This window comes from Phalangium opilio, unplaced genomic scaffold (assembly GCF_054372755.1).
Source record: "Phalangium opilio isolate 3A_F unplaced genomic scaffold, DU_Popi_V2 ptg000090l_1, whole genome shotgun sequence".
In the NCBI taxonomy this organism is placed as follows: Eukaryota; Metazoa; Arthropoda; class Arachnida; order Opiliones; family Phalangiidae; genus Phalangium; species Phalangium opilio.
The window spans coordinates 2,137,719-2,164,325 of NW_028324195.1; the positions used below are offsets into that span (position 1 = coordinate 2,137,719).

The following is a 26,607-nucleotide window of genomic DNA, read 5'->3' on the forward strand; positions in this document are numbered from 1 at the left end:
AATAGATGTAATTTATAAAACGTCCCAATTGAAAGAATCCATGTCAGGATGGCCGAGCGGTCTAAGGCGCCAGACTCAAGGGGCTCAGTTTCCTTCGTTCACAACGTGAATATGTGTATTCTGGTCCTCGTATGAGGGCGTGGGTTCGAATCCCACTTCTGACACGATATGTTTTATGAAATCAACTGGAAGAGATGTAATTTATAAAACGTCCCAATTGAATGAATGCAAGTCAGGGTGGCCGAGCGGTCTAAGGCGCCAGACTCAAGGGGCTCAGTTTCCTTCGTTCACAACGTGAATCTGTGTATTTTGGTCCTCGTATGAGGGCGTGGGTTCGAGTCCCACTTCTGACTCGATATGTTTTACGAAATTAAATAGAATAGATGTAATTTATAAAACGTCCCAATTGAAAGAATCCATGTCAGGATGGCGGAGCGGTCTAAGGCGCCAGACTCAAGGGGCTTAGTTTGTTTCGTTCACAACTTGAATCTGTGTATTCTGGTCCTCGTGTGAGGGCGCGGGTTCGAATTTCACTTCTGACACGAAGTGGTTTATGAAATTAACTGGAAGAGATGTAATTTATAAAACGTCCAAATTAGAAGAGACCACGTCAGGATGGCGGAGCGGTCTAAGGCGCCAGACTAAAGGGGCTTAGTTTCTTTCGTTCACAACGTGAATCTGTGGATTCTACTCCTCGTATGAGGGCGTGGGTTCGAATCCCACTTCTGACACGATATGTTTTATGAAATTAACTGGAAGAGATGTAATTTATAAAACGTCCAAATTAAGAGTGACCACGTCAGGATGGCGGATCGGTCTAAGGCGCAAGACTCAAGGGGCGTAGTTTGTTTCGTTCACAACGTGAATCTGTGTATTCTGGTCCTCGTATGAGGGCGTGGGTTCGAATCCCACTTCTGACAGGATATGTTTTATGAAATTAACTAGAATAGATGTAATTTATAAAACGTCCCAATTGAAAGAATCCATGTCAGGTAGGCCGAGCGGTCTAAGGCGCCAGACTCAAGGGGCTAAGTTTCTTTCGTTCTCAACGTGAATCTGTGTATTCTGGTCCTCGTATGAGGGCGTTGGTTCGAATCCCACTTCTGACACGATATGTTTTATGAAATTAACTGGAAGAGATGTAATTTATAAACTCCCCAATTGAAAGAATCCATGTCAGGATGGCCGAGCGGTATAAGGCGCCAGACTCAAGGGGCTCAGTTTTCTTCGTTCACAACGTGAATCTGTGTATTCTGGTCCTCGTATGAGGGCGTGGGTTCGAATCCCACTTCTGACACGATATGTTTTATGAAATTAACTGGAAGAGATGTAATTTATAAAACGTCCCAATTAAATAAATGCAAGTCAGGGTGGCCGAGCGGTCTAAGGCGCCAGACTCAAGGGGCTCAGTTTCCTTCGTTCACAACGTGAATCTGTGTATTCTGGTCCTCGTATGAGGGCGTGGGTTCGAATCCCACTTCTGACACGATATGTTTTATGAAATTAAATAGAATAGATGTAATTTATAAAACGTCCCAATTGAAAGAATCCATGTCAGGATGGCGGAGCGGTCTAAGGCGCCAGACTCAAGGGGCTTAGTTTGTTTCGTTCACAACTTGAATCTGTGTATTCTGGTCCTCGTGTGAGGGCGCGGGTTCGAATTTCACTTCTGACACGAAGTGGTTTATGAAATTAACTGGAAGAGATGTAATTTATTAAACGTCCAAATTAGAAGAGACCAGGTCAGGATGGCGGAGCGGTCTAAGACGCCAGACTCAAGGGGCTCAGTTTCCTTCGTTCACAACGTGAATCTGTGTATTCTGGTCCTCGTATGAGGGCGTGGGTTCGAATCCCACTTCTGACACGATATGTTTTATGAAATTAAATAGAATAGATGTAATTTATAAAACGTCCCAATTGAAAGAATCCATGTCAGGATGGCGGAGCGGTCTAAGGCGCCAGACTCAAGGGGCTTAGTTTGTTTCGTTCACAACGTGAATCTGTGTATTCTGGTCCTCGTATGAGGGCGTGGGTTCGAATCCCACTTCTGACACGAAGTGGTTTATGAAATTAACTGGAAGAGATGTAATTTATAAAACGTCCAAATTAGAAGAGACCACGTCAGGATGGCGGAGCGGTCTAAGACGCCAGACTAAAGGGGCTTAGTTTCTTTCGTTCACAACGTGAATCTGTGGATTCTACTCCTCGTATGAGGGCGTGGGTTCGAATCCCACTTCTGACACGATATGTTTTATGAAATTAGCTGGAAGAGATGTAATTTATAAAACGTCCAAATTAAGAGTGACCACGTCAGGATGGCGGATCGGTCTAAGGCACAAGACTCAAGGGGCGTAGTTTCTTTCGTTCACAACGTGAATCTGTGTATTCTGGTCCTCGTATGAGGGCGTGGGTTCGAATCCCACTTCTGACACGATATGTTTTATGAAATTAACTGGAAGAGATGTAATTTATAAAACGTCCCAATTGAATGAATGCAAGTCAGGGTGGCCGAGCGGTCTAAGCCGCCAGACTCAAGGGGCTCAGTTTCCTTCGTTCACAACGTGAATCTGTGTATTCTGGTCCTCGTATGAGGGCGTGGGTTGGAATTCCACTTCTAACACGATATGTTTTATGAAATTAACTGGAAGAGATGTAATTTATAAAACGTCCCAATTGAATGATTGCAAGTCAGGGTGGCCGAACGGTCTAAGGCGCCAGACTCAAGGGGCTCAGTTTCCTTCGTTCACAACGTGAATCTGTGTATTCTGGTCCTCGTATGAGGGCGTGGGTTCGAATCCCACTTCTGACACGATATGTTTTATGAAATTAAATAGAATAGATGTAATTTATAAAACGTCCCAATTGAAAGAATCCATGTCAGGATGGCGGAGCGGTCTAAGGCGCCAGACTCAAGGGGCTTAGTTTGTTTCATTCACAACTTGAATCTGTGTATTCTGGTCCTCGTGTGAGGGCGCGGGTTCGAATTTCACTTCTGACACGAAGTGGTTTATGAAATTAACTGGAAGAGATGTAATTTATAAAACGTCCAAATTAGAAGAGACCACGTCAGGATGGCGGAGCGGTCTAAGACGCCAGACTCAAGGGGCTCAGTTTCCTTCGTTCACAACGTGAATCTGTGTATTCTGGTCCTCGTATGAGGGCGTGGGTTCGAATCCCACTTCTGACACGATGTGTTTTATGAAATTAAATAGAAGAGATGTAATTTATAAAACGTCCAAATTAAGAGTGACCACGTCAGGATGGCGGATCGGTCTAAGGCGCAAGACTCAAGGGGCGTAGTTTCTTTCGTTCACAACGTGAATCTGTGTATTCTGGTCCTCGTATGAGGGCGTGGGTTCGAATCCCACTTCTGACACGATATGTTGTATGAAATTAACTGGAAGAGATGTAATTTATAAAACGTCCCAATTGAATGAATGCAAGTCAGGGTGGCCGAGCGGTCTAAGGTGCCAGACTCAAGGGGCTCAGTTTCCTTCGTTCACAACGTGAATCTGTGTATTCTGGTCCTCGTATGAGGGCGTGGGTTGGAATTCCACTTCTAACACGATATGTTTTATGAAATTAACTGGAAGAGATGTAATTTATAAAACGTCCAAATTAGAAGTGACCACGTCAGCATGGCGGAGCGGTCTAAGGCGCAAGACTCAAGGGGTCGTAGTTTCTTTCGTTCACAACGTGAATCTGTGTATTCTGGTCCTCGTTTGAGGGCGTGGGTTCGAATCCCACTTCTGACACGATATGTTTTATGAAATTAACTGGAAGAGATGTAATTTATAAAACGTCCCAATTGAATGAATGCAAGTCAGGGTGGCCGAACGGTCTAAGGCGCCAGACTCAAGGGGCTCAGTTTCCTTCGTTCATAACGTGAATCTGTGTATTCTGGTCCTCGTTTGAGGGCGTGGGTTCGAATCCCACTTCTGACACGATATGTTTTATGAAATTAACTGGAAGAGATGTAATTTATAAAACGTCCCAATTGAATGAATGCAAGTCAGGGTGGCCGAACGGTCTAAGGCGCCAGACTCAAGGGGCTCAGTTTCCTTCGTTCACAACGTGAATCTGTGTATTCTGGTCCTCGTATGAGGGCGTGGGTTCGAATCCCACTTCTGACACGATATGTTTTATGAAATTAAATAGAATAGATGTAATTTATAAAACGTCCCAATTGAAAGAATCCATGTCAGGGTGGCCGAGCGGTCTAAGGCGCCAGACTCAAGGGGCTCAGTTTCCTTCGTTCACAACGTGAATATGTGTATTCTGGTCCTCGTATGAGGGCGTGGGTTCGAATCCCACTTCTGACACGATATGTTTTATGAAATTAACTGGAAGAGATGTAATTTATAAAACGTCCCAATTGAATGAATGCAAGTCAGGGTGGCCGAGCGGTCTAAGGCGCCAGACTCAAGGGGCTCAGTTTCCTTCGTTCACAACGTGAATCTGTGTATTTTGGTCCTCGTATGAGGGCGTGGGTTCGAATCCCACTTCTGACACGATATGTTTTACGAAATTAAATAGAATAGATGTAATTTATAAAACGTCCCAATTGAAAGAATCCATGTCAGGATGGCGGAGCGGTCTAAGGCGCCAGACTCAAGGGGCTTAGTTTGTTTCGTTCACAACTTGAATCTGTGTATTCTGGTCCTCGTGTGAGGGCGCGGGTTCGAATTTCACTTCTGACACGAAGTGGTTTATGAAATTAACTGGAAGAGATGTAATTTATAAAACGTCCAAATTAGAAGAGACCACGTCAGGATGGCGGAGCGGTCTAAGGCGCCAGACTAAAGGGGCTTAGTTTCTTTCGTTCACAACGTGAATCTGTGGATTCTACTCCTCGTATGAGGGCGTGGGTTCGAATCCCACTTCTGACACGATATGTTTTATGAAATTAACTGGAAGAGATGTAATTTATAAAACGTCCCAATTGAATGAATCCAAGTCAGGGTGGCCGAGCGGTCTAAGGCGCCAGACTCAAGGGGCTCAGTTTCCTTCGTTAACAACGTGAATCTGTGTATTCTGGTCCTCTTATGAGGGCGTGGGTTCGAATCCCACTTCTGACAGGATATGTTTTATGAAATTAACTAGAATATATGTAATTTATAAAACGTCCCAATTGAAAGAATCCATGTCAGGTAGGCCGAGCGGTCTAAGGCGCCAGACTCAAGGGGCTAAGTTTCTTTCGTTCTCAACGTGAATCTGTGTATTCTGGTCCTCGTATGAGGGCGTTGGTTCGAATCCCACTTCTGACACGATATGTTTTATGAAATTAACTGGAAGAGATGTAATTTATAAACTCCCCAATTGAAAGAATCCATGTCAGGATGGCCGAGCGGTATAAGGCGCCAGACTCAAGGGGCTCAGTTTTCTTCGTTCACAACGTGAATCTGTGTATTCTGGTCCTCGTATGAGGGCGTGGGTTCGAATCCCACTTCTGACACGATATGTTTTATGAAATTAAATAGAATAGATGTAATTTATAAAACGTCCCAATTGAAAGAATCCATGTCAGGATGGCGGAGCGGTCTAAGGCGCCAGACTCAAGGGGCTTAGTTTGTTTCGTTCACAACTTGAATCTGTGTATTCTGGTCCTCGTGTGAGGGCGCGGGTTCGAATTTCACTTCTGACACGAAGTGGTTTATGAAATTAACTGGAAGAGATGTAATTTATAAAACGTCCAAATTAGAAGAGACCACGTCAGGATGGCGGAGCGGTCTAAGACGCCAGACTCAAGGGGCTCAGTTTCCTTCGTTCACAACGTGAATCTGTGTATTCTGGTCCTCGTGTGAGGGCGCGGGTTCGAATTTCACTTCTGACACGAAGTGGTTTATGAAATTAACTGGAAGAGATGTAATTTATAAAACGTCCAAATTAGAAGAGACCACGTCAGGATGGCGGATCGGTCTAAGGCGCAAGACTCAAGGGGCGTAGTTTCTTTCGTTCACAACGTGAATCTGTGTATTCTGGTCCTCGTATGAGGGCGTGGGTTCGAATCCCACTTCTGACACGATATGTTGTATGAAATTAACTGGAAGAGATGTAATTTATAAAACGTCCCAATTGAATGAATGCAAGTCAGGGTGGCCGAGCGGTCTAAGGTGCCAGACTCAAGGGGCTCAGTTTCCTTCGTTCACAACGTGAATCTGTGTATTCTGGTCCTCGTATGAGGGCGTGGGTTGGAATTCCACTTCTAACACGATATGTTTTATGAAATTAACTGGAAGAGATGTAATTTATAAAACGTCCAAATTAGAAGTGACCACGTCAGCATGGCGGAGCGGTCTAAGGCGCAAGACTCAAGGGGTCGTAGTTTCTTTCGTTCACAACGTGAATCTGTGTATTCTGGTCCTCGTTTGAGGGCGTGGGTTCGAATCCCACTTCTGACACGATATGTTTTATGAAATTAACTGGAAGAGATGTAATTTATAAAACGTCCCAATTGAATGAATGCAAGTCAGGGTGGCCGAACGGTCTAAGGCGCCAGACTCAAGGGGCTCAGTTTCCTTCGTTCACAACGTGAATCTGTGTATTTTGGTCCTCGTATGAGGGCGTGGGTTCGAATCCCACTTCTGACACGATATGTTTTACGAAATTAAATAGAATAGATGTAATTTAAAAAACGTCCCAATTGAAAGAATCCATGTCAGGATGGCCGAGCGGTCTAAGGCGCCAGACTCAAGGGGCTCAGTTTCCTTCGTTCACAACGTGAATATGTGTATTCTGGTCCTCGTATGAGGGCGTGGGTTCGAATCCCACTTCTGACACGATATGTTTTATGAAATTAACTGGAAGAGATGTAATTTATAAAACGTCCCAATTGAATGAATGCAAGTCAGGGTGGCCGAGCGGTCTAAGGCGCCAGACTCAAGGGGCTCAGTTTCCTTCGTTCACAACGTGAATCTGTGTATTTTGGTCCTCGTATGAGGGCGTGGGTTCGAATCCCACTTCTGACACGATATGTTTTACGAAATTAAATAGAATAGATGTAATTTAAAAAACGTCCCAATTGAAAGAATCCATGTCAGGATGGCCGAGCGGTCTAAGGCGCCAGACTCAAGGGGCTCAGTTTCCTTCGTTCACAACGTGAATATGTGTATTCTGGTCCTCGTATGAGGGCGTGGGTTCGAATCCCACTTCTGACACGATATGTTGTATGAAATTAACTGGAAGAGATGTAATTTATAAAACGTCCCAAATGAATGAATGCAAGTCAGGGTGGCCGAGCGGTCTAAGGTGCCAGACTCAAGGGGCTCAGTTTCCTTCGTTCACAACGTGAATCTGTGTATTCTGGTCCTCGTATGAGGGCGTGGGTTGGAATTCCACTTCTAACACGATATGTTTTATGAAATTAACTGGAAGAGATGTAATTTATAAAACGTCCAAATTAGAAGTGACCACGTCAGCATGGCGGAGCGGTCTAAGGCGCAAGACTCAAGGGGTCGTAGTTTCTTTCGTTCACAACGTGAATCTGTGTATTCTGGTCCTCGTTTGAGGGCGTGGGTTCGAATCCCACTTCTGACACGATATGTTTTATGAAATTAACTGGAAGAGATGTAATTTATAAAACGTCCCAATTGAATGAATGCAAGTCAGGGTGGCCGAACGCTCTAAGGCGCCAGACTCAAGGGGCTCAGTTTCCTTCGTTCACAACGTGAATCTGTGTATTCTGGTCCTCGTATGAGGGCGTGGGTTGGAATTCCACTTCTAACACGATATGTTTTATGAAATTAACTGGAAGAGATGTAATTTATAAAACGTCCCAATTGAATGAATGCAAGTCAGGGTGGCCGAGCGGTCTAAGGCGCCAGACTCAAGGGGCTCAGTTTCCTTCGTTCACAACGTGAATCTGTGTATTTTGGTCCTCGTATGAGGGCGTGGGTTCGAATCCCACTTCTGACACGATATGTTTTACGAAATTAAATAGAATAGATGTAATTTAAAAAACGTCCCAATTGAAAGAATCCATGTCAGGATGGCCGAGCGGTCTAAGGCGCCAGACTCAAGGGGCTCAGTTTCCTTCGTTCACAACGTGAATATGTGTATTCTGGTCCTCGTATGAGGGCGTGGGTTCGAATCCCACTTCTGACACGATATGTTTTATGAAATTAACTGGAAGAGATGTAATTTATAAAACGTCCCAATTGAATGAATGCAAGTCAGGGTGGCCGAACGGTCTAAGGCGCCAGACTCAAGGGGCTCAGTTTCCTTCGTTCACAACGTGAATCTGTGTATTTTGGTCCTCGTATGAGGGCGTGGGTTCGAATCCCACTTCTGACACGATATGTTTTATGAAATTAAATAGAATAGATGTAATTTATAAAACGTCCCAATTGAAAGAATCCATGTCAGGATGGCCGAGCGGTCTAAGGCGCCAGACTCAAGGGGCTCAGTTTCCTTCGTTCACAACGTGAATATGTGTATTCTGGTCCTCGTATGAGGGCGTGGGTTCGAATCCCACTTCTGACACGATATGTTTTATGAAATTAACTGGAAGAGATGTAATTTATAAAACGTCCCAATTGAATGAATGCAAGTCAGGGTGGCCGAGCGGTCTAAGGCGCCAGACTCAAGGTGCTCAGTTTCCTTCGTTCACAACGTGAATCTGTGTATTTTGGTCCTCGTATGAGGGCGTGGGTTCGAATCCCACTTCTGACACGATATGTTTTACGAAATTAAATAGAATAGATGTAATTTAAAAAACGTCCCAATTGAAAGAATCCATGTCAGGATGGCCGAGCGGTCTAAGGCGCCAGACTCAAGGGGCTCAGTTTCCTTCGTTCACAACGTGAATATGTGTATTCTGGTCCTCGTATGAGGGCGTGGGTTCGAATCCCACTTCTGACACGATATGTTTTATGAAATTAACTGGAAGAGATGTAATTTATAAAACGTCCCAATTGAATGAATGCAAGTCAGGGTGGCCGAACGGTCTAAGGCGCCAGACTCAAGGGGCTCAGTTTCCTTCGTTCATAACGTGAATCTGTGTATTCTGGTCCTCGTTTGAGGGCGTGGGTTCGAATCCCACTTCTGACACGATATGTTTTATGAAATTAACTGGAAGAGATGTAATTTATAAATCGTCCCAATTGAATGAATGCAAGTCAGGGTGGCCGAACGGTCTAAGGCGCCAGACTCAAGGGGCTCAGTTTCCTTCGTTCACAACGTGAATCTGTGTATTCTGGTCCTCGTATGAGGGCGTGGGTTCGAATCCCACTTCTGACACGATATGTTTTATGAAATTAAATAGAATAGATGTAATTTATAAAACGTCCCAATTGAAAGAATCCATGTCAGGGTGGCCGAGCGGTCTAAGGCGCCAGACTCAAGGGGCTCAGTTTCCTTCGTTCACAACGTGAATATGTGTATTCTGGTCCTCGTATGAGGGCGTGGGTTCGAATCCCACTTCTGACACGATATGTTTTATGAAATTAACTGGAAGAGATGTAATTTATAAAACGTCCCAATTGAATGAATGCAAGTCAGGGTGGCCGAGCGGTCTAAGGCGCCAGACTCAAGGGGCTCAGTTTCCTTCGTTCACAACGTGAATCTGTGTATTTTGGTCCTCGTATGAGGGCGTGGGTTCGAATCCCACTTCTGACACGATATGTTTTACGAAATTAAATAGAATAGATGTAATTTATAAAACGTCCCAATTGAAAGAATCCATGTCAGGATGGCGGAGCGGTCTAAGGCGCCAGACTCAAGGGGCTTAGTTTGTTTCGTTCACAACTTGAATCTGTGTATTCTGGTCCTCGTGTGAGGGCGCGGGTTCGAATTTCACTTCTGACACGAAGTGGTTTATGAAATTAACTGGAAGAGATGTAATTTATAAAACGTCCAAATTAGAAGAGACCACGTCAGGATGGCGGAGCGGTCTAAGGCGCCAGACTAAAGGGGCTTAGTTTCTTTCGTTCACAACGTGAATCTGTGGATTCTACTCCTCGTATGAGGGCGTGGGTTCGAATCCCACTTCTGACACGATATGTTTTATGAAATTAACTGGAAGAGATGTAATTTATAAAACGTCCCAATTGAATGAATCCAAGTCAGGGTGGCCGAGCGGTCTAAGGTGCCAGACTCAAGGGGCTCAGTTTCCTTCGTTAACAACGTGAATCTGTGTATTCTGGTCCTCTTATGAGGGCGTGGGTTCGAATCCCACTTCTGACAGGATATGTTTTATGAAATTAACTAGAATATATGTAATTTATAAAACGTCCCAATTGAAAGAATCCATGTCAGGTAGGCCGAGCGGTCTAAGACGCCAGACTCAAGGGGCTAAGTTTCTTTCGTTCTCAACGTGAATCTGTGTATTCTGGTCCTCGTATGAGGGCGTTGGTTCGAATCCCACTTCTGACACGATATGTTTTATGAAATTAACTGGAAGAGATGTAATTTATAAACTCCCCAATTGAAAGAATCCATGTCAGGATGGCCGAGCGGTATAAGGCGCCAGACTCAAGGGGCTCAGTTTTCTTCGTTCACAACGTGAATCTGTGTATTCTGGTCCTCGTATGAGGGCGTGGGTTCGAATCCCACTTCTGACACGATATGTTTTATGAAATTAACTGGAAGAGATGTAATTTATAAAACGTCCCAATTAAATGAATGCAAGTCAGGGTGGCCGAGCGGTCTAAGGCGCCAGACACAAGGGGCTCAGTTTCCTTCGTTCACAACGTGAATCTGTGTATTCTGGTCCTCGTATGAGGGCGTGGGTTCGAATCCCACTTCTGACACGATATGTTTTATGAAATTAACTGGAAGAGATGTAATTTATAAACTCCCCAATTGAAAGAATCCATGTCAGGATGGCCGAGCGGTATAAGGCGCCAGACTCAAGGGGCTCAGTTTTCTTCGTTCACAACGTGAATCTGTGTATTCTGGTCCTCGTATGAGGGCGTGGGTTCGAATCCCACTTCTGACACGATATGTTTTATGAAATTAACTGGAAGAGATGTAATTTATAAAACGTCCCAATTAAATGAATGCAAGTCAGGGTGGCCGAGCGGTCTAAGGCGCCAGACACAAGGGGCTCAGTTTCCTTCGTTCACAACTTGAATCTGTGTATTCTGGTCCTCGTATGAGGGCGTGGGTTCGAATCCCACTTCTGACACGATATGTTTTATGAAATTAACTGGAAGAGATGTAATTTATAAAACGTCCAAATTAGAAGAGACCACGTCAGGATGGCGGAGCGGTCTAAGACGCCAGACTCAAGGGGCTCAGTTTCCTTCGTTCACAACGTGAATCTGTGTATTCTGGTCCTCGTGTGAGGGCGCGGGTTCGAATTTCACTTCTGACACGAAGTGGTTTATGAAATTAACTGGAAGAGATGTAATTTATAAAACGTCCAAATTAGAAGAGACCACGTCAGGATGGCGGATCGGTCTAAGGCGCAAGACTCAAGGGGCGTAGTTTCTTTCGTTCACAACGTGAATCTGTGTATTCTGGTCCTCGTATGAGGGCGTGGGTTCGAATCCCACTTCTGACACGATATGTTGTATGAAATTAACTGGAAGAGATGTAATTTATAAAACGTCCCAATTGAATGAATGCAAGTCAGGGTGGCCGAGCGGTCTAAGGTGCCAGACTCAAGGGGCTCAGTTTCCTTCGTTCACAACGTGAATCTGTGTATTCTGGTCCTCGTATGAGGGCGTGGGTTGGAATTCCACTTCTAACACGATATGTTTTATGAAATTAACTGGAAGAGATGTAATTTATAAAACGTCCAAATTAGAAGTGACCACGTCAGCATGGCGGAGCGGTCTAAGGCGCAAGACTCAAGGGGTCGTAGTTTCTTTCGTTCACAACGTGAATCTGTGTATTCTGGTCCTCGTTTGAGGGCGTGGGTTCGAATCCCACTTCTGACACGATATGTTTTATGAAATTAACTGGAAGAGATGTAATTTATAAAACGTCCCAATTGAATGAATGCAAGTCAGGGTGGCCGAACGGTCTAAGGCGCCAGACTCAAGGGGCTCAGTTTCCTTCGTTCACAACGTGAATCTGTGTATTTTGGTCCTCGTATGAGGGCGTGGGTTGGAATTCCACTTCTAACACGATATGTTTTATGAAATTAACTGGAAGAGATGTAATTTATAAAACGTCCCAATTGAATGAATGCAAGTCAGGGTGGCCGAGCGGTCTAAGGCGCCAGACTCAAGGGGCTCAGTTTCCTTCGTTCACAACGTGAATCTGTGTATTTTGGTCCTCGTATGAGGGCGTGGGTTCGAATCCCACTTCTGACACGATATGTTTTACGAAATTAAATAGAATAGATGTAATTTAAAAAACGTCCCAATTGAAAGAATCCATGTCAGGATGGCCGAGCGGTCTAAGGCGCCAGACTCAAGGGGCTCAGTTTCCTTCGTTCACAACGTGAATATGTGTATTCTGGTCCTCGTATGAGGGCGTGGGTTCGAATCCCACTTCTGACACGATATGTTTTATGAAATTAACTGGAAGAGATGTAATTTATAAAACGTCCCAATTGAATGAATGCAAGTCAGGGTGGCCGAACGGTCTAAGGCGCCAGACTCAAGGGGCTCAGTTTCCTTCGTTCACAACGTGAATCTGTGTATTTTGGTCCTCGTATGAGGGCGTGGGTTCGAATCCCACTTCTGACACGATATGTTTTATGAAATTAAATAGAATAGATGTAATTTATAAAACGTCCCAATTGAAAGAATCCATGTCAGGATGGCCGAGCGGTCTAAGGCGCCAGACTCAAGGGGCTCAGTTTCCTTCGTTCACAACGTGAATATGTGTATTCTGGTCCTCGTATGAGGGCGTGGGTTCGAATCCCACTTCTGACACGATATGTTTTATGAAATTAACTGGAAGAGATGTAATTTATAAAACGTCCCAATTGAATGAATGCAAGTCAGGGTGGCCGAGCGGTCTAAGGCGCCAGACTCAAGGTGCTCAGTTTCCTTCGTTCACAACGTGAATCTGTGTATTTTGGTCCTCGTATGAGGGCGTGGGTTCGAATCCCACTTCTGACACGATATGTTTTACGAAATTAAATAGAATAGATGTAATTTAAAAAACGTCCCAATTGAAAGAATCCATGTCAGGATGGCCGAGCGGTCTAAGGCGCCAGACTCAAGGGGCTCAGTTTCCTTCGTTCACAACGTGAATATGTGTATTCTGGTCCTCGTATGAGGGCGTGGGTTCGAATCCCACTTCTGACACGATATGTTTTATGAAATTAACTGGAAGAGATGTAATTTATAAAACGTCCCAATTGAATGAATGCAAGTCAGGGTGGCCGAACGGTCTAAGGCGCCAGACTCAAGGGGCTCAGTTTCCTTCGTTCATAACGTGAATCTGTGTATTCTGGTCCTCGTTTGAGGGCGTGGGTTCGAATCCCACTTCTGACACGATATGTTTTATGAAATTAACTGGAAGAGATGTAATTTATAAAACGTCCCAATTGAATGAATGCAAGTCAGGGTGGCCGAACGGTCTAAGGCGCCAGACTCAAGGGGCTCAGTTTCCTTCGTTCACAACGTGAATCTGTGTATTCTGGTCCTCGTATGAGGGCGTGGGTTCGAATCCCACTTCTGACACGATATGTTTTATGAAATTAAATAGAATAGATGTAATTTATAAAACGTCCCAATTGAAAGAATCCATGTCAGGGTGGCCGAGCGGTCTAAGGCGCCAGACTCAAGGGGCTCAGTTTCCTTCGTTCACAACGTGAATATGTGTATTCTGGTCCTCGTATGAGGGCGTGGGTTCGAATCCCACTTCTGACACGATATGTTTTATGAAATTAACTGGAAGAGATGTAATTTATAAAACGTCCCAATTGAATGAATGCAAGTCAGGGTGGCCGAGCGGTCTAAGGCGCCAGACTCAAGGGGCTCAGTTTCCTTCGTTCACAACGTGAATCTGTGTATTTTGGTCCTCGTATGAGGGCGTGGGTTCGAATCCCACTTCTGACACGATATGTTTTACGAAATTAAATAGAATAGATGTAATTTATAAAACGTCCCAATTGAAAGAATCCATGTCAGGATGGCGGAGCGGTCTAAGGCGCCAGACTCAAGGGGCTTAGTTTGTTTCGTTCACAACTTGAATCTGTGTATTCTGGTCCTCGTGTGAGGGCGCGGGTTCGAATTTCACTTCTGACACGAAGTGGTTTATGAAATTAACTGGAAGAGATGTAATTTATAAAACGTCCAAATTAGAAGAGACCACGTCAGGATGGCGGAGCGGTCTAAGGCGCCAGACTAAAGGGGCTTAGTTTCTTTCGTTCACAACGTGAATCTGTGGATTCTACTCCTCGTATGAGGGCGTGGGTTCGAATCCCACTTCTGACACGATATGTTTTATGAAATTAACTGGAAGAGATGTAATTTATAAAACGTCCCAATTGAATGAATCCAAGTCAGGGTGGCCGAGCGGTCTAAGGTGCCAGACTCAAGGGGCTCAGTTTCCTTCGTTAACAACGTGAATCTGTGTATTCTGGTCCTCTTATGAGGGCGTGGGTTCGAATCCCACTTCTGACAGGATATGTTTTATGAAATTAACTAGAATATATGTAATTTATAAAACGTCCCAATTGAAAGAATCCATGTCAGGTAGGCCGAGCGGTCTAAGACGCCAGACTCAAGGGGCTAAGTTTCTTTCGTTCTCAACGTGAATCTGTGTATTCTGGTCCTCGTATGAGGGCGTTGGTTCGAATCCCACTTCTGACACGATATGTTTTATGAAATTAACTGGAAGAGATGTAATTTATAAACTCCCCAATTGAAAGAATCCATGTCAGGATGGCCGAGCGGTATAAGGCGCCAGACTCAAGGGGCTCAGTTTTCTTCGTTCACAACGTGAATCTGTGTATTCTGGTCCTCGTATGAGGGCGTGGGTTCGAATCCCACTTCTGACACGATATGTTTTATGAAATTAACTGGAAGAGATGTAATTTATAAAACGTCCCAATTAAATGAATGCAAGTCAGGGTGGCCGAGCGGTCTAAGGCGCCAGACACAAGGGGCTCAGTTTCCTTCGTTCACAACGTGAATCTGTGTATTCTGGTCCTCGTATGAGGGCGTGGGTTCGAATCCCACTTCTGACACGATATGTTTTATGAAATTAACTGGAAGAGATGTAATTTATAAACTCCCCAATTGAAAGAATCCATGTCAGGATGGCCGAGCGGTATAAGGCGCCAGACTCAAGGGGCTCAGTTTTCTTCGTTCACAACGTGAATCTGTGTATTCTGGTCCTCGTATGAGGGCGTGGGTTCGAATCCCACTTCTGACACGATATGTTTTATGAAATTAACTGGAAGAGATGTAATTTATAAAACGTCCCAATTAAATGAATGCAAGTCAGGGTGGCCGAGCGGTCTAAGGCGCCAGACACAAGGGGCTCAGTTTCCTTCGTTCACAACTTGAATCTGTGTATTCTGGTCCTCGTATGAGGGCGTGGGTTCGAATCCCACTTCTGACACGATATGTTTTATGAAATTAAATAGAATAGATGTAATTTATAAAACGTCCCAATTGAAAGAATCCATGTCAGGATGGCGGAGCGGTCTAAGGCGCCAGACTCAAGGGGCTTAGTTTGTTTCGTTCACAACTTGAATCTGTGTATTCTGGTCCTCGTGTGAGGGCGCGGGTTCGAATTTCACTTCTGACACGAAGTGGTTTATGAAATTAACTGGAAGAGATGTAATTTATAAAACGTCCAAATTAGAAGAGACCACGTCAGGATGGCGGAGCGGTCTAAGACGCCAGACTCAAGGGGCTCAGTTTCCTTCGTTCACAACGTGAATCTGTGTATTCTGGTCCTCGTATGAGGGCGTGGGTTCGAATCCCACTTCTGACACGATGTGTTTTATGAAATTAAATAGAAGAGATGTAATTTATAAAACGTCCAAATTAAGAGTGACCACGTCAGGATGGCGGATCGGTCTAAGGCGCAAGACTCAAGGGGCGTAGTTTCTTTCGTTCACAACGTGAATCTGTGTATTCTGGTCCTCGTATGAGGGCGTGGGTTCGAATCCCACTTCTGACACGATATGTTGTATGAAATTAACTGGAAGAGATGTAATTTATAAAACGTCCCAATTGAATGAATGCAAGTCAGGGTGGCCGAGCGGTCTAAGGTGCCAGACTCAAGGGGCTCAGTTTCCTTCGTTCACAACGTGAATCTGTGTATTCTGGTCCTCGTATGAGGGCATGGGTTGGAATTCCACTTCTAACACGATATGTTTTATGAAATTAACTGGAAGAGATGTAATTTATAAAACGTCCAAATTAGAAGTGACCACGTCAGCATGGCGGAGCGGTCTAAGGCGCAAGACTCAAGGGGTCGTAGTTTCTTTCGTTCACAACGTGAATCTGTGTATTCTGGTCCTCGTTTGAGGGCGTGGGTTCGAATCCCACTTCTGACACGATATGTTTTATGAAATTAACTGGAAGAGATGTAATTTATAAAACGTCCCAATTGAATGAATGCAAGTCAGGGTTGCCGAACGGTCTAAGGCGCCAGACTCAAGGGGCTCAGTTTCCTTCGTTCACAACGTGAATCTGTGTATTCTGGTCCTCGTATGAGGGCGTGGGTTCGAATCCCACTTCTGACACGATATGTTTTATGAAATTAAATAGAATAGATGTAATTTATAAAACGTCCCAATTGAAAGAATCCATGTCAGGATGGCCGAGCGGTCTAAGGCGCCAGACTCAAGGGGCTCAGTTTCCTTCGTTCACAACGTGAATATGTGTATTCTGGTCCTCGTATGAGGGCGTGGGTTCGAATCCCACTTCTGACACGATATGTTTTATGAAATTAACTGGAAGAGATGTAATTTATAAAACGTCCCAATTGAATGAATGCAAGTCAGGGTGGCCGAGCGGTCTAAGGCGCCAGACTCAAGGGGCTCAGTTTCCTTCGTTCACAACGTGAATCTGTGTATTTTGGTCCTCGTATGAGGGCGTGGGTTCGAATCCCACTTCTGACACGATATGTTTTACGAAATTAAATAGAATAGATGTAATTTAAAAAACGTCCCAATTGAAAGAATCCATGTCAGGATGGCGGAGCGGTCTAAGGCGCCAGACTCAAGGGGCTTAGTTTGTTTCGTTCACAACTTGAATCTGTGTATTCTGGTCCTCGTGTGAGGGCGCGGGTTCGAATTTCACTTCTGACACGAAGTGGTTTATGAAATTAACTGGAAGAGATGTAATTTATAAAACGTCCAAATTAGAAGAGACCACGTCAGGATGGCGGAGCGGTCTAAGGCGCCAGACTAAAGGGGCTTAGTTTCTTTCGTTCACAACGTGAATCTGTGGATTCTACTCCTCGTATGAGGGCGTGGGTTCGAATCCCACTTCTGACACGATATGTTTTATGAAATTAACTGGAAGAGATGTAATTTATAAAACGTCCAAATTAAGAGTGACCACGTCAGGATGGCGTAGAGGACTGCAAAGGCTTTGGGAGAACTCCAACTCCATAGAAAGCCAAGGGACTCCCTCATTTTTGGTCGGAGTTGGAGTTGGGTAAAATAAATAATTTGGCTTTGGGTGGCTTTGGGAATATTATCCCTGAAATGGAACGGAGTCGGGAGGGAGTGGAAATATTTCGAAAACTTATACGGAAGTCGGTCGGGACTGGATTATTGTTGGATTCAGGTGGCTTTGGCTGGAGTTGGCATTTATAGTATCCAAAAAGAGTTGGTGGCATTGAGAGCCAGCCGTATTTTATTCAACCGGAGTTGGGTGGCATTAGTGATATTAGTCAATTTTTCCTCTTTGAATTTTCCACGCATTTGTTTTGGCGCAAGCGGGATGCATGAAGTTCAACCCCACCCAGGCGGCACGTGACGGTCGCGGCTGGTACAGCCCTCCCTCTGCAAAAAAATCACAAATTCATTGCTGTGCGAGAGAAAACGAAACTAAAACTATTTGTTCTTTTTAAGTTCGCGAGTCATAAATTTTTCCGTCGCCTTAGATTGAACTTAAAAAGGAAAACTACAATTATAAACAATTATCGAGTTTATAATAAAAATAATTGAAAAAATGCAGTGGGATAACGTTGGAAAACCTTCATAATATATAAGTTCATAATATACCACACGGCCGGCAGGGAAACGTTGGGGTAAATATAAACGAAAATTGGTTAGGTTAAATGCTTTTGTTTGGAGTAGGAAAGTTTGTTGGAGCTATCATTGGCTTTGGCAGGGATGGAAAACTTGTCGGATATCTCATTAGCTTTGTCAAGGATTAGAAAACTTGACGCATATCTCATTGGCTTTGTCAAGGATTAGAAAACTTGACGCATATCTCATTGGCTTTGGCAGGGATTAGAAAACTTGTCGGATTTCTCATTGGCTTTGGCAGGGATTGGAAAAGTTGTCGAATTTCACATTGGCTTCAACAGGGATTGGAAAGATTACTGAATTTATCAATTGGCTTCGGCAGGGATTGGAAAGATTACTGAATTTATCAATTGGCTTTGGCAGGGATTGGAAAGCTTTTTAAATCTGTCAATCGGCTTTGGCAGGGATTGGAATTCGTATGAAACTTCACAATTGGCTTTGGCAGGGATTCAAAAATGAAATGAACTTTAGTGTGGCGTTAGGGAGGAGTTGAAAATATAACAATGGCGTTAGGGTGGCAGTGGCGTTTGTGAAAATTTTACCATTGGAGTTGGGAGGCTTTGGGAATGACTTTTTTCATTTTGCAGCCCTCTAGGATGGCGGATCGGTCTAAGGCGCAAGACTCAAGGGGCGTAGTTTGTTTCGTTCACAACGTGAATCTGTGTATTCTGGTCCTCGTATGAGGGCGTGGGTTCGAATCCCACTTCTGACACGCTATGTTTTATGAAATTAACTGGAAGAGATGTAATTTATAAAACGTCCCAATTGAATGAATCCAAGTCAGGGTGGCCGAGCGGTCTAAGGCGCCAGACTCAAGGGGCTCAGTTTCCTTCGTTAACAACGTGAATCTGTGTATTCTGGTCCTCTTATGAGGGCGTGGGTTCGAATCCCACTTCTGACAGGATATGTTTTATGAAATTAACTAGAATAGATGTAATTTATAAAACGTCCCAATTGAAAGAATCCATGTCAGGTAGGCCGAGCGGTCTAAGGCGCCAGACTCAAGGGGCTAAGTTTCTTTCGTTCTCAACGTGAATCTGTGTATTCTGGTCCTCGTATGAGGGCGTTGGTTCGAATCCCACTTCTGACACGATATGTTTTATGAAATTAACTGGAAGAGATGTAATTTATAAACTCCCCAATTGAAAGAATCCATGTCAGGATGGCCGAGCGGTATAAGGCGCCAGACTCAAGGGGCTCAGTTTTCTTCGTTCACAACGTGAATCTGTGTATTCTGGTCCTCGTATGAGGGCGTGGGTTCGAATCCCACTTCTGACACGATATGTTTTATGAAATTAACTGGAAGAGATGTAATTTATAAAACGTCCCAATTAAATGAATGCAAGTCAGGGTGGCCGAGCGGTCTAAGGCGCCAGACTCAAGGGGCTCAGTTTCCTTCGTTCACAACGTGAATCTGTGTATTCTGGTCCTCGTATGAGGGCGTGGGTTCGAATCCCACTTCTGACACGATATGTTTTATGAAATTAAATAGAATAGATGTAATTTATAAAACGTCCCAATTGAAAGAATCCATGTCAGGATGGCGGAGCGGTCTAAGGCGCCAGACTCAAGGGGCTTAGTTTGTTTCGTTCACAACGTGAATCTGTGTATTCTGGTCCTCGTATGAGGGCGTGGGTTCGAATCCCACTTCTGACACGAAGTGGTTTATGAAATTAAATAGAATAGATGTAATTTATAAAACGTCCCAATTGAAAGAATCCACGTCAGGATGGCGGAGCGGTCTAAGGCGCCAGACTCAAGGGGCTCAGTTTCCTTCGTTCACAACGTGAATCTGTGTGTTCTGGTCCTCGTTTGAGGGCGTGGGTTCGAATCCCACTTCTGACACGATATGTTTTATGAAATTAACTGGAAGAGATGTAATTTATAAAACGTCCCAATTGAATGAACGCAAGTCAGGGTGGCCGAGCGGTCTAAGCCGCCAGACTCAAGGGGCTCAGTTTCCTTCGTTCACAACGTGAATCTGTGTATTCTGGTCCTCGTATGAGGGCGTGGGTTCGAATCCCACTTCTGACACGATATGTTTTATGAAATTAATTAGAATAGATGTTACTTATAAAACGTCCCAATTGAAAGAATCCATGTCAGGATGGCCGAGCGGTCTAAGGCGCCAGACTCAAGGGGCTCAGTTTCCTTCGTTCACAACGTGAATATGTGTATTCTGGTCCTCGTATGAGGGCGTGGGTTCGAATCCCACTTCTGACACGATATGTTTTATGAAATTAACTGGAAGAGATGTAATTTATAAAACGTCCCAATTGAATGAATGCAAGTCAGGGTGGCCGAGCGGTCTAAGGTGCCAGACTCAAGGGGCTCAGTTTCCTTCGTTCACAACGTGAATCTGTGTATTCTGGTCCTCGTATGAGGGCGTGGGTTGGAATTCCACTTCTAACACGATATGTTTTATGAAATTAACTGGAAGAGATGTAATCTATAAAACGTCCAAATTAGAAGTGACCACGTCAGCATGGCGGAGCGGTCTAAGGCGCAAGACTCAAGGGGTCGTAGTTTCTTTCGTTCACAACGTGAATCTGTGTATTCTGGTCCTCGTTTGAGGGCGTGGGTTCGAATCCCACTTCTGACACGATTTGTTTTATGAAATTAACTGGAAGAGATGTAATTTATAAAACGTCCCAATTGAATGAATGCAAGTCAGGGTGGCCGAGCGGTCTAAGCCGCCAGACTCAAGGGGCTCAGTTTCCTTCGTTCACAACGTGAATCTGTGTATTCTGGTCCTCGTATGAGGGCGTGGGTTCGAATCCCACTTCTGACACGATACGTTTTATGAAATTAAATAGAATAGATGTTACTTATAAAACGTCCCAATTGAAAGAATCCATGTCAGGATGGCCGAGCGGTCTAAGGCGCCAGACTCAAGGGGCTCAGTTTCCTTCGTTCACAACGTGAATCTGTGTATTCTGGTCCTCGTTTGAGGGCGTGGGTTCGAATCCCACTTCTGACACGATATGTTTTATGAAATTAACTGGAAGAGATGTAATTTATAAAACGTCCCAATTGAAGGAATGCAAGTCAGGGTGGCCGAGCGGTCTAAGCCGCCAGACTCAAGGGGCTCAGTTTCCTTCGTTCACAACGTGAATCTGTGTATTCTGGTCCTCGTATGAGGGCGTGGGTTCGAATCCCACTTCTGACACGATATGTTTTATGAAATTAAATAGAATAGATGTTACTTATAAAACGTCCCAATTGAAAGAATCCATGTCAGGATGGCCGAGCGGTCTAAGGCGCCAGACTCAAGGGGCTCAGTTTCCTTCGTTCACAACGTGAATATGTGTATTTTGGTCCTAGTATGAGGGCGTGGGTTCGAATCCCACTTCTGACACGATATGTTTTATGAAATTAACTGGAAGAGATGTAATTTATAAAACGTCCCAATTGAATGAATGCAAGTCAGGGTGGCCGAACGGTCTAAGGCGCCAGACTCAAGGGGCTCAGTTTCCTTCGTTCACAACGTGAATCTGTGTATTTTGGTCCTCGTATGAGGGCGTGGGTTCGAATCCCACTTCTGACACGATATGTTTTACGAAATTAAATAGAATAGATGTAATTTATAAAACGTCCCAATTGAAAGAATCCATGTCAGGATGGCGGAGCGGTCTAAGGCGCCAGACTCAAGGGGCTTAGTTTGTTTCGTTCACAACTTGAATCTGTGTATTCTGGTCCTCGTGTGAGGGCGCGGGTTCGAATTTCACTTCTGACACGAAGTGGTTTATGAAATTAACTGGAAGAGATGTAATTTATAAAACGTCCAAATTAGAAGAGACCACGTCAGGATGGCGGAGCGGTCTAAGGCGCCAGACTAAAGGGGCTTAGTTTCTTTCGTTCACAACGTGAATCTGTGGATTCTACTCCTCGTATGAGGGCGTGGGTTCGAATCCCACTTCTGACACGATATGTTTTATGAAATTAACTGGAAGAGATGTAATTTATAAAACGTCCAAATTAAGAGTGACCACGTCAGGATGGCGGATCGGTCTAAGGCGCAAGACTCAAGGGGCGTAGTTTGTTTCGTTCACAACGTGAATCTGTGTATTCTGGTCCTCGTATGAGGGCGTGGGTTCGAATCCCACTTCTGACACGCTATGTTTTATGAAATTAACTGGAAGAGATGTAATTTATAAAACGTCCCAATTGGATGAATCCAAGTCAGGGTGGCCGAGAGGTCTAAGGCGCCAGACTCAAGGGGCTCAGTTTCCTTCGTTAACAACGTGAATCTGTGTATTCTGGTCCTCTTATGAGGGCGTGGGTTCGAATCCCACTTCTGACAGGATATGTTTTATGAAATTAACTAGAATAGATGTAATTTATAAAACGTCCCAATTGAAAGAATCCATGTCAGGTAGGCCGAGCGGTCTAAGGCGCCAGACTCAAGGGGCTAAGTTTCTTTCGTTCTCAACGTGAATCTGTGTATTCTGGTCCTCGTATGAGGGCGTTGGTTCGAATCCCACTTCTGACACGATATGTTTTATGAAATTAACTGGAAGAGATGTAATTTATAAACTCCCCAATTGAAAGAATCCATGTCAGGATGGCCGAGCGGTATAAGGCGCCAGACTCAAGGGGCTCAGTTTTCTTCGTTCACAACGTGAATCTGTGTATTCTGGTCCTCGTATGAGGGCGTGGGTTCGAATCCCACTTCTGACACGATATGTTTTATGAAATTAACTGGAAGAGATGTAATTTATAAAACGTCCCAATTAAATGAATGCAAGTCAGGGTGGCCGAGCGGTCTAAGGCGCCAGACTCAAGGGGCTCAGTTTCCTTCGTTCACAACGTGAATCTGTGTATTCTGGTCCTCGTATGAGGGCGTGGGTTCGAATCCCACTTCTGACACGATATGTTTTATGAAATTAAATAGAATAGATGTAATTTATAAAACGTCCCAATTGAAAGAATCCATGTCAGGATGGCGGAGCGGTCTAAGGCGCCAGACTCAAGGGGCTTAGTTTGTTTCGTTCACAACTTGAATCTGTGTATTCTGGTCCTCGTGTGAGGGCGCGGGTTCGAATTTCACTTCTGACACGAAGTGGTTTATGAAATTAACTGGAAGAGATGTAATTTATTAAACGTCCAAATTAGAAGAGACCAGGTCAGGATGGCGGAGCGGTCTAAGACGCCAGACTCAAGGGGCTCAGTTTCCTTCGTTCACAACGTGAATCTGTGTATTCTGGTCCTCGTATGAGGGCGTGGGTTCGAATCCCACATCTGACACGATATGTTTTATGAAATTAAATAGAATAGATGTAATTTATAAAACGTCCCAATTGAAAGAATCCATGTCAGGATGGCGGAGCGGTCTAAGGCGCCAGACTCAAGGGGCTTAGTTTGTTTCGTTCACAACGTGAATCTGTGTATTCTGGTCCTCGTATGAGGGCGTGGGTTCGAATCCCACTTCTGACACGAAGTGGTTTATGAAATTAACTGGAAGAGATGTAATTTATAAAACGTCCAAATTAGAAGAGACCACGTCAGGATGGCGGAGCGGTCTAAGACGCCAGACTAAAGGGGCTTAGTTTCTTTCGTTCACAACGTGAATCTGTGGATTCTACTCCTCGTATGAGGGCGTGGGTTCGAATCCCACTTCTGACACGATATGTTTTATGAAATTAGCTGGAAGAGATGTAATTTATAAAACGTCCAAATTAAGAGTGACCACGTCAGGATGGCGGATCGGTCTAAGGCGCAAGACTCAAATGGCGTAGTTTCTTTCGTTCACAACGTGAATCTGTGTATTCTGGTCCTCGTATGAGGGCGTGGGTTCGAATCCCACTTCTGACACGATATGTTTTATGAAATTAAATAGAATAGATGTAATTTATAAAACGTCCCAATTGAAAGAATCCATGTCAGGATGGCGGAGCGGTCTAAGGCGCCAGACTCAAGGGGCTTAGTTTGTTTTGTTCACAACGTGAATCTGTGTATTCTGGTCCTCGTATGAGGGCGTGGGTTCGAATCCCACTTCTGACACGAAGTGGTTTATGAAATTAACTGGAAGAGATGTAATTTATAAAACGTCCAAATTAGAAGAGACCACGTCAGGATGGCGGAGCGGTCTAAGACGCCAGACTAAAGGGGCTTAGTTTCTTTCGTTCACAACGTGAATCTGTGGATTCTACTCCTCGTATGAGGGCGTGGGTTCGAATCCCACTTCTGACACGATATGTTTTATGAAATTAACTGGAAGAGATGTAATTTATAAAACGTCCCAATTGAATGAATGCAAGTCAGGGTGGCCGAGCGGTCTAAGCCGCCAGACTCAAGGGGCTCAGTTTTCTTCGTTCACAACGTGAATCTGTGTATTCTGGTCCTCGTATGAGGGCGTGGGTTGGAATTCCACTTCTAACACGATATGTTTTATGAAATTAACTGGAAGAGATGTAATTTATAAAACGTCCCAATTGAATGATTGCAAGTCAGGGTGGCCGAACGGTCTAAGGCGCCAGACTCAAGGGGCTCAGTTTCCTTCGTTCACAACGTGAATCTGTGTATTCTGGTCCTCGTATGAGGGAGTGGGTTCGAATCCCACTTCTGACACGATATGTTTTATGAAATTAAATAGAATAGATGTAATTTATAAAACGTCCCAATTGAAAGAATCCATGTCAGGATGGCCGAGCGGTCTAAGGCGCCAGACTCAAGGGGCTCAGTTTCCTTCGTTCACAACGTGAATATGTGTATTCTGGTCCTCGTATGAGGGCGTGGGTTCGAATCCCACTTCTGACACGATATGTTTTATGAAATTAACTGGAAGAGATGTAATTTATAAAACGTCCCAATTGAATGAATGCAAGTCAGGGTGACCGAGCGGTCTAAGGCGCCAGACTCAAGGGGCTCAGTTTCCTTCGTTCACAACGTGAATCTGTGTATTTTGGTCCTCGTATGAGGGCGTGGGTTCGAATCCCACTTCTGACACGATATGTTTTACGAAATTAAATAGAATAGATGTAATTTATAAAACGTCCCAATTGAAAGAATCCATGTCAGGATGGCGGAGCGGTCTAAGGCGCCAGACTCAAGGGGCTTAGTTTGTTTCGTTCACAACTTGAATCTGTGTATTCTGGTCCTCGTGTGAGGGCGCGGGTTCGAATTTCACTTCTGACACGAAGTGGTTTATGAAATTAACTGGAAGAGATGTAATTTATAAAACGTCCAAATTAGAAGAGACCACGTCAGGATGGCGGAGCGGTCTAAGGCGCCAGACTAAAGGGGCTTAGTTTCTTTCGTTCACAACGTGAATCTGTGGATTCTACTCCTCGTATGAGGGCGTGGGTTCGAATCCCACTTCTGACACGATATGTTTTATGAAATTAACTGGAAGAGATGTAATTTATAAAACGTCCAAATTAAGAGTGACCACGTCAGGATGGCGGATCGGTCTAAGGCGCAAGACTCAAGGGGCGTAGTTTGTTTCGTTCACAACGTGAATCTGTGTATTCTGGTCCTCGTATGAGGGCGTGGGTTCGAATCCCACTTCTGACACGATATGTTTTATGAAATTAACCGGAAGAGATGTAATTTATAAAACGTCCCAATTGAATGAATCCAAGTCAGGGTGGCCGAGCGGTCTAAGGCGCTAGACTCAAGGGGCTCAGTTTCCTTCGTTAACAACGTGAATCTGTGTATTCTGGTCCTCTTATGAGGGCGTGGGTTCGAATCCCACTTCTGACAGGATATGTTTTATGAAATTAACTAGAATAGATGTAATTTATAAAACGTCCCAATTGAAAGAATCCATGTCAGGTAGGCCGAGCGGTCTAAGGCGCCAGACTCAAGGGGCTAAGTTTCTTTCGTTCTCAACGTGAATCTGTGTATTCTGGTCCTCGTATGAGGGTGTTGGTTCGAATCCCACTTCTGACACGATATGTTTTATGAAATTAACTGGAAGAGATGTAATTTATAAACTCCCCAATTGAAAGAATCCATGTCAGGATGGCCGAGCGGTATAAGGCGCCAGACTCAAGGGGCTCAGTTTTCTTCGTTCACAACGTGAATCTGTGTATTCTGGTCCTCGTATGAGGGCGTGGGTTCGAATCCCACTTCTGACACGATATGTTTTATGAAATTAACTGGAAGAGATGTAATTTATAAAACGTCCCAATTAAATGAATGCAAGTCAGGGTGGCCGAGCGGTCTAAGGCGCCAGACACAAGGGGCTCAGTTTCCTTCGTTCACAACGTGAATCTGTGTATTCTGGTCCTCGTATGAGGGCGTGGGTTCGAATCCCACTTCTGACACGATATGTTTTATGAAATTAAATAGAATAGATGTAATTTATAAAACGTCCCAATTGAAAGAATCCATGTCAGGATGGCGGAGCGGTCTAAGGCGCCAGACTCAAGGGGCTTAGTTTGTTTCGTTCACAACTTGAATCTGTGTATTCTGGTCCTCGTGTGAGGGCGCGGGTTCGAATTTCACTTCTGACACGATATGTTTTATGAAATTAAATA

The 26,607-nt window shown here is 44.3% G+C and overlaps 41 non-coding genes across 41 annotated transcripts; all 41 read left to right on the forward strand.

Annotated features, from left to right (window-relative positions):
* Positions 1-42: 42 nt before the first annotated feature.
* TRNAL-CAA (transfer RNA leucine (anticodon CAA)) lies at positions 43-164 on the forward strand. The gene is made up of 2 exons: positions 43-80; positions 119-164. It is a non-coding gene; the product is annotated as a tRNA-Leu (tRNA).
* Positions 165-1,175: 1,011 nt separating this feature from the next.
* Positions 1,176-1,297, forward strand: TRNAL-CAA (transfer RNA leucine (anticodon CAA)). Its single transcript has 2 exons — positions 1,176-1,213; positions 1,252-1,297. It is a non-coding gene; the product is annotated as a tRNA-Leu (tRNA).
* A 67-nt stretch (positions 1,298-1,364) lies between these two features.
* On the forward strand, positions 1,365-1,486 carry TRNAL-CAA (transfer RNA leucine (anticodon CAA)). The gene is made up of 2 exons: positions 1,365-1,402; positions 1,441-1,486. It is a non-coding gene; the product is annotated as a tRNA-Leu (tRNA).
* A 1,201-nt stretch (positions 1,487-2,687) lies between these two features.
* TRNAL-CAA (transfer RNA leucine (anticodon CAA)) lies at positions 2,688-2,809 on the forward strand. Its single transcript has 2 exons — positions 2,688-2,725; positions 2,764-2,809. It is a non-coding gene; the product is annotated as a tRNA-Leu (tRNA).
* Positions 2,810-3,822: 1,013 nt separating this feature from the next.
* Positions 3,823-3,944, forward strand: TRNAL-CAA (transfer RNA leucine (anticodon CAA)). The gene is made up of 2 exons: positions 3,823-3,860; positions 3,899-3,944. It is a non-coding gene; the product is annotated as a tRNA-Leu (tRNA).
* Positions 3,945-4,011: 67 nt separating this feature from the next.
* Positions 4,012-4,133, forward strand: TRNAL-CAA (transfer RNA leucine (anticodon CAA)). Its single transcript has 2 exons — positions 4,012-4,049; positions 4,088-4,133. It is a non-coding gene; the product is annotated as a tRNA-Leu (tRNA).
* Positions 4,134-4,200: 67 nt separating this feature from the next.
* TRNAL-CAA (transfer RNA leucine (anticodon CAA)) lies at positions 4,201-4,322 on the forward strand. The gene is made up of 2 exons: positions 4,201-4,238; positions 4,277-4,322. It is a non-coding gene; the product is annotated as a tRNA-Leu (tRNA).
* Positions 4,323-4,956: 634 nt separating this feature from the next.
* TRNAL-CAA (transfer RNA leucine (anticodon CAA)) lies at positions 4,957-5,078 on the forward strand. Its single transcript has 2 exons — positions 4,957-4,994; positions 5,033-5,078. It is a non-coding gene; the product is annotated as a tRNA-Leu (tRNA).
* Positions 5,079-5,333: 255 nt separating this feature from the next.
* On the forward strand, positions 5,334-5,455 carry TRNAL-CAA (transfer RNA leucine (anticodon CAA)). Its single transcript has 2 exons — positions 5,334-5,371; positions 5,410-5,455. It is a non-coding gene; the product is annotated as a tRNA-Leu (tRNA).
* A 1,202-nt stretch (positions 5,456-6,657) lies between these two features.
* Positions 6,658-6,779, forward strand: TRNAL-CAA (transfer RNA leucine (anticodon CAA)). Its single transcript has 2 exons — positions 6,658-6,695; positions 6,734-6,779. It is a non-coding gene; the product is annotated as a tRNA-Leu (tRNA).
* Positions 6,780-7,035: 256 nt separating this feature from the next.
* TRNAL-CAA (transfer RNA leucine (anticodon CAA)) lies at positions 7,036-7,157 on the forward strand. The gene is made up of 2 exons: positions 7,036-7,073; positions 7,112-7,157. It is a non-coding gene; the product is annotated as a tRNA-Leu (tRNA).
* An 824-nt stretch (positions 7,158-7,981) lies between these two features.
* On the forward strand, positions 7,982-8,103 carry TRNAL-CAA (transfer RNA leucine (anticodon CAA)). The gene is made up of 2 exons: positions 7,982-8,019; positions 8,058-8,103. It is a non-coding gene; the product is annotated as a tRNA-Leu (tRNA).
* Positions 8,104-8,359: 256 nt separating this feature from the next.
* Positions 8,360-8,481, forward strand: TRNAL-CAA (transfer RNA leucine (anticodon CAA)). Its single transcript has 2 exons — positions 8,360-8,397; positions 8,436-8,481. It is a non-coding gene; the product is annotated as a tRNA-Leu (tRNA).
* A 256-nt stretch (positions 8,482-8,737) lies between these two features.
* On the forward strand, positions 8,738-8,859 carry TRNAL-CAA (transfer RNA leucine (anticodon CAA)). The gene is made up of 2 exons: positions 8,738-8,775; positions 8,814-8,859. It is a non-coding gene; the product is annotated as a tRNA-Leu (tRNA).
* A 67-nt stretch (positions 8,860-8,926) lies between these two features.
* TRNAL-CAA (transfer RNA leucine (anticodon CAA)) lies at positions 8,927-9,048 on the forward strand. The gene is made up of 2 exons: positions 8,927-8,964; positions 9,003-9,048. It is a non-coding gene; the product is annotated as a tRNA-Leu (tRNA).
* Positions 9,049-9,115: 67 nt separating this feature from the next.
* TRNAL-CAA (transfer RNA leucine (anticodon CAA)) lies at positions 9,116-9,237 on the forward strand. The gene is made up of 2 exons: positions 9,116-9,153; positions 9,192-9,237. It is a non-coding gene; the product is annotated as a tRNA-Leu (tRNA).
* Positions 9,238-9,304: 67 nt separating this feature from the next.
* Positions 9,305-9,426, forward strand: TRNAL-CAA (transfer RNA leucine (anticodon CAA)). Its single transcript has 2 exons — positions 9,305-9,342; positions 9,381-9,426. It is a non-coding gene; the product is annotated as a tRNA-Leu (tRNA).
* A 634-nt stretch (positions 9,427-10,060) lies between these two features.
* TRNAL-CAA (transfer RNA leucine (anticodon CAA)) lies at positions 10,061-10,182 on the forward strand. Its single transcript has 2 exons — positions 10,061-10,098; positions 10,137-10,182. It is a non-coding gene; the product is annotated as a tRNA-Leu (tRNA).
* Positions 10,183-10,437: 255 nt separating this feature from the next.
* TRNAL-CAA (transfer RNA leucine (anticodon CAA)) lies at positions 10,438-10,559 on the forward strand. Its single transcript has 2 exons — positions 10,438-10,475; positions 10,514-10,559. It is a non-coding gene; the product is annotated as a tRNA-Leu (tRNA).
* A 255-nt stretch (positions 10,560-10,814) lies between these two features.
* Positions 10,815-10,936, forward strand: TRNAL-CAA (transfer RNA leucine (anticodon CAA)). The gene is made up of 2 exons: positions 10,815-10,852; positions 10,891-10,936. It is a non-coding gene; the product is annotated as a tRNA-Leu (tRNA).
* Positions 10,937-12,327: 1,391 nt separating this feature from the next.
* Positions 12,328-12,449, forward strand: TRNAL-CAA (transfer RNA leucine (anticodon CAA)). The gene is made up of 2 exons: positions 12,328-12,365; positions 12,404-12,449. It is a non-coding gene; the product is annotated as a tRNA-Leu (tRNA).
* Positions 12,450-12,705: 256 nt separating this feature from the next.
* TRNAL-CAA (transfer RNA leucine (anticodon CAA)) lies at positions 12,706-12,827 on the forward strand. Its single transcript has 2 exons — positions 12,706-12,743; positions 12,782-12,827. It is a non-coding gene; the product is annotated as a tRNA-Leu (tRNA).
* Positions 12,828-13,083: 256 nt separating this feature from the next.
* TRNAL-CAA (transfer RNA leucine (anticodon CAA)) lies at positions 13,084-13,205 on the forward strand. The gene is made up of 2 exons: positions 13,084-13,121; positions 13,160-13,205. It is a non-coding gene; the product is annotated as a tRNA-Leu (tRNA).
* Positions 13,206-13,272: 67 nt separating this feature from the next.
* On the forward strand, positions 13,273-13,394 carry TRNAL-CAA (transfer RNA leucine (anticodon CAA)). The gene is made up of 2 exons: positions 13,273-13,310; positions 13,349-13,394. It is a non-coding gene; the product is annotated as a tRNA-Leu (tRNA).
* Positions 13,395-13,461: 67 nt separating this feature from the next.
* Positions 13,462-13,583, forward strand: TRNAL-CAA (transfer RNA leucine (anticodon CAA)). Its single transcript has 2 exons — positions 13,462-13,499; positions 13,538-13,583. It is a non-coding gene; the product is annotated as a tRNA-Leu (tRNA).
* A 67-nt stretch (positions 13,584-13,650) lies between these two features.
* Positions 13,651-13,772, forward strand: TRNAL-CAA (transfer RNA leucine (anticodon CAA)). Its single transcript has 2 exons — positions 13,651-13,688; positions 13,727-13,772. It is a non-coding gene; the product is annotated as a tRNA-Leu (tRNA).
* A 634-nt stretch (positions 13,773-14,406) lies between these two features.
* Positions 14,407-14,528, forward strand: TRNAL-CAA (transfer RNA leucine (anticodon CAA)). Its single transcript has 2 exons — positions 14,407-14,444; positions 14,483-14,528. It is a non-coding gene; the product is annotated as a tRNA-Leu (tRNA).
* Positions 14,529-14,783: 255 nt separating this feature from the next.
* On the forward strand, positions 14,784-14,905 carry TRNAL-CAA (transfer RNA leucine (anticodon CAA)). The gene is made up of 2 exons: positions 14,784-14,821; positions 14,860-14,905. It is a non-coding gene; the product is annotated as a tRNA-Leu (tRNA).
* A 255-nt stretch (positions 14,906-15,160) lies between these two features.
* Positions 15,161-15,282, forward strand: TRNAL-CAA (transfer RNA leucine (anticodon CAA)). The gene is made up of 2 exons: positions 15,161-15,198; positions 15,237-15,282. It is a non-coding gene; the product is annotated as a tRNA-Leu (tRNA).
* Positions 15,283-16,673: 1,391 nt separating this feature from the next.
* TRNAL-CAA (transfer RNA leucine (anticodon CAA)) lies at positions 16,674-16,795 on the forward strand. The gene is made up of 2 exons: positions 16,674-16,711; positions 16,750-16,795. It is a non-coding gene; the product is annotated as a tRNA-Leu (tRNA).
* Positions 16,796-18,903: 2,108 nt separating this feature from the next.
* TRNAL-CAA (transfer RNA leucine (anticodon CAA)) lies at positions 18,904-19,025 on the forward strand. The gene is made up of 2 exons: positions 18,904-18,941; positions 18,980-19,025. It is a non-coding gene; the product is annotated as a tRNA-Leu (tRNA).
* A 255-nt stretch (positions 19,026-19,280) lies between these two features.
* Positions 19,281-19,402, forward strand: TRNAL-CAA (transfer RNA leucine (anticodon CAA)). The gene is made up of 2 exons: positions 19,281-19,318; positions 19,357-19,402. It is a non-coding gene; the product is annotated as a tRNA-Leu (tRNA).
* Positions 19,403-19,469: 67 nt separating this feature from the next.
* On the forward strand, positions 19,470-19,591 carry TRNAL-CAA (transfer RNA leucine (anticodon CAA)). Its single transcript has 2 exons — positions 19,470-19,507; positions 19,546-19,591. It is a non-coding gene; the product is annotated as a tRNA-Leu (tRNA).
* Positions 19,592-20,225: 634 nt separating this feature from the next.
* TRNAL-CAA (transfer RNA leucine (anticodon CAA)) lies at positions 20,226-20,347 on the forward strand. The gene is made up of 2 exons: positions 20,226-20,263; positions 20,302-20,347. It is a non-coding gene; the product is annotated as a tRNA-Leu (tRNA).
* Positions 20,348-20,982: 635 nt separating this feature from the next.
* On the forward strand, positions 20,983-21,104 carry TRNAL-CAA (transfer RNA leucine (anticodon CAA)). Its single transcript has 2 exons — positions 20,983-21,020; positions 21,059-21,104. It is a non-coding gene; the product is annotated as a tRNA-Leu (tRNA).
* Positions 21,105-22,305: 1,201 nt separating this feature from the next.
* TRNAL-CAA (transfer RNA leucine (anticodon CAA)) lies at positions 22,306-22,427 on the forward strand. The gene is made up of 2 exons: positions 22,306-22,343; positions 22,382-22,427. It is a non-coding gene; the product is annotated as a tRNA-Leu (tRNA).
* A 255-nt stretch (positions 22,428-22,682) lies between these two features.
* Positions 22,683-22,804, forward strand: TRNAL-CAA (transfer RNA leucine (anticodon CAA)). The gene is made up of 2 exons: positions 22,683-22,720; positions 22,759-22,804. It is a non-coding gene; the product is annotated as a tRNA-Leu (tRNA).
* Positions 22,805-22,871: 67 nt separating this feature from the next.
* TRNAL-CAA (transfer RNA leucine (anticodon CAA)) lies at positions 22,872-22,993 on the forward strand. The gene is made up of 2 exons: positions 22,872-22,909; positions 22,948-22,993. It is a non-coding gene; the product is annotated as a tRNA-Leu (tRNA).
* A 1,768-nt stretch (positions 22,994-24,761) lies between these two features.
* TRNAL-CAA (transfer RNA leucine (anticodon CAA)) lies at positions 24,762-24,883 on the forward strand. The gene is made up of 2 exons: positions 24,762-24,799; positions 24,838-24,883. It is a non-coding gene; the product is annotated as a tRNA-Leu (tRNA).
* An 823-nt stretch (positions 24,884-25,706) lies between these two features.
* TRNAL-CAA (transfer RNA leucine (anticodon CAA)) lies at positions 25,707-25,828 on the forward strand. Its single transcript has 2 exons — positions 25,707-25,744; positions 25,783-25,828. It is a non-coding gene; the product is annotated as a tRNA-Leu (tRNA).
* Positions 25,829-26,083: 255 nt separating this feature from the next.
* Positions 26,084-26,205, forward strand: TRNAL-CAA (transfer RNA leucine (anticodon CAA)). Its single transcript has 2 exons — positions 26,084-26,121; positions 26,160-26,205. It is a non-coding gene; the product is annotated as a tRNA-Leu (tRNA).
* Positions 26,206-26,607: the final 402 nt, after the last annotated feature.